The following is a 2,770-nucleotide window of genomic DNA, read 5'->3' as shown; positions in this document are numbered from 1 at the left end:
CTGGGTGACAAAGTGAGACTCTGATTAAAAAAATATATATATAATAATCGACTTCAAGTTAATGGGACCATGTATCAGGATGCTTTGGACAGGAACAAGTAGAAAACACATTTCAGATGGCTACATCTGTAGGGTAATGTATTCTCTCTCTCCCTCTCTTTTTGCTGCAAAAAACTTTATTCTTATTTGGTCCAGGGCTTGGGAGAGGGCTCCAGGGTAGTTAAAAAGCTGCCTAGTGACTGGAGGGGAAGGCTCAGGCAGAAGAAGTCCTGATACTTTGAGAGGGGCCCCCCAGAGGCTGGTGGGCTCCTAGTCATGCTTGAGGGTGAGCCTTTCGAAGAGATACTTGCCCAGCCCAGGCTCGGCCCCGTCAGCCTGCAAAGGTTGGTCAGGTGGTCGCCCATCTTCTTGAGTTTCACTTCCCCATCTAAGAGATTCTCCAGGAAGTCACAGAGATGGTGGTCTGTGGATCCCAGGACATGAAGGTCCAAAAGGGCTTGGTTCAGGCTGTTCTCCAAGGTCATGGCAGCTTTCATGGCATCCAGGGTTTTACCCCACTCATCTAGAGAGGGCTTCTGGATATCCTGGAAGAGGGTGCGGCCGCCATACTGGTTTTGCACCTTCAAGAGACGCTCGACACCCTCACGCTTCTCCTCTGTCAATTCAGGGATGAAGTGGCCCACGCCTTCCAGAGCCACATCGTCGTGGTTGAAATAGCAGCTCAGAGAGAGGTAGGTATAGGAGGCCCGCAGATGCCAATCAGCCATTTGGTGGACGGCTGCCTTCACCTCGGTGGAATAATTCAGGCGAACCTGGGAGCTCATGGTTGGTCGGCAAGAAGGAGCTAACCGCAAAAACGGTGGGTGCTGGTCCCACAAACAGGAGGTGGCTGAGAAGGTGGTCTCAGAGGTTGCAAGTGGAGAGGAGATCGGAGGGCAGTGGGAGGCTGGAAGAGAGGGAGTCTCCAGGTCTGTTCGTCTACACACTGTGGAAGCAAGAGACAGATCCGCGGGACCACCGAATGCGCTCTTATTATCTCACTTAGCAAGAGTTCCCAAGGTAAGGCAGCTTCAGGGCTGATGAGTTCAATAGCTCAAACAACATAGACTCTTTTCACCTTTCCACGTTGTTGTGCTCTCTCTCTGTTACAAAGTGGCTCTGTCATTGTTCTAGACTTCACATACAGACATGACAATGGGTAGCAGAATAAGAGGAACTTTGGTTTAAAGAGATTTTTGGGTCCCCTTCTCTCTTCCCCTCCCCCTCAGCCTCCCCACAGATTTCCCTTCCAGTTTTTTTTTTTTTTTCCAGAACCCTGTTCCATACCATCCCAAATCAATCACCCACAGGGAAACAGGATCACCAGAATTGGCTTTAGGCAACATCACCATTCATGCCTGGAGCTGGGATGAGGAAGAAGGAAGGAGTTTTGGGACGATGTGCAAGTGTGAGAGACTCGTGCTCGAGGAAGTGAGCAGTGTTCAGGATGGCTGGGGTGGAGCAGACAAAGGAGAGACGTGAGGTTTATCGTGCTGTGATGCACAAGTCACACCAAGGTATTTAGTATCGATTTGTAGAAATGATCTTGAAACCAGGATCTTTAAATCACAGTTGTGTTTCATTCACTGCTGCTCTCCACTGTGTGTCTCCTCACTAAGCCTGAATGGAAGAGGATACGATCCATCACTTATCTCAAGCTCTAGTGTTTCCTCTGGGAGGACTGTCTCTGCGAAGTGTACAATGAGATGATCTGATGAAGCCTCTCATAACAGCAGGGCTCAGGGTTTCTCAGGATCTACACACACATTTCTTCTGGATCTGAGCTGTGGTTCTAATCCAAGAGAACCTCATTCCATGGGGCTGGAGTGCAGTGGCATGATCACGGCTCACTGTAGCCTCAACCTCCTGGACTCAGGTGATCCTTCCACCTCAGCCTCCCCACAGGCATGTACCACCACGTCTGGATAATTTTTTGATTTTTTGTAGAGGCAAGGTCTTGCTATGTTGCCCAAGATGATCTTGAATTCCTGGGCTCAAGCAGTCCTCCCACCTTGGCCTCTCAAAGTGCTGGAATTACAGGCTTGAGCCACTGTGCCCAGTTGGGACTTCTTATCTTCCAGGCCACCACAGGCCTTTCTCCTCACTGAATACTGCTGTTGAGGCCACATCTACATTTTCCCCCAAAGACAGTTGCTTACATTTTCCCCAAGCTAAACTTCTTGTCCCAGGTGATTTTCATTCTGAACCCTCTTTAGGCCCTGAATTGTGACTTCTAGTCTCTGCAGTTCATATCACTTTCTATTTTAGCATGGACTGCAAATGTCAAGGTGATGACATGTGATTCCTTTTCTGGAGCACTACTGAAGATGCTTCCAGAGAAGTGTGTTGCCAGATGACCTCCTGAGGTTCCCAGAAGGAACATACACACAGAGAAAATCCACATCGACCAGTCTGGCCTCCGTGAATGACGGGTGGGGAGGAGGTCACATTTGCTGTGACCCTACTACAGGTCAAGGGCTTTGCAGCTATTTTATTTAGTCTGCCCTGCAGACCTGACACATGGGTATTATCATTCCCATTTTGCAGGCATGGACACTGAGTCTGAAAGAAGTGAAGGAACTTACCTCCGGGGGGATTTGAGCCCAGATGTGCCACCTCTTAAATGTGTGCCTTTACTAGTGCATCAAGTAAGGCTCAGTGTCCGAGTTCATTGGGGTGAGAGACGACGGACCTCCATGTAATGGAAACCCCAAGCCTGAGCTCATGTCAA

At 49.2% G+C, this 2,770-nt stretch overlaps 1 pseudogene; it reads right to left on the bottom strand.

The window, feature by feature from the left end:
• Positions 1-309: 309 nt before the first annotated feature.
• LOC103274661 lies at positions 310-824 on the bottom strand (annotated as a pseudogene).
• Between the last annotated feature and the right edge of the window lie 1,946 nt (positions 825-2,770).

Source organism: Carlito syrichta, unplaced genomic scaffold, assembly GCF_000164805.1.
Source record: "Carlito syrichta isolate Samal-C Ts95f unplaced genomic scaffold, Tarsius_syrichta-2.0.1 Scaffold314847, whole genome shotgun sequence".
NCBI classification, from domain to species: domain Eukaryota; kingdom Metazoa; phylum Chordata; class Mammalia; order Primates; family Tarsiidae; genus Carlito; species Carlito syrichta.
This window is presented reverse-complemented; position numbering and strand designations above follow the sequence as displayed.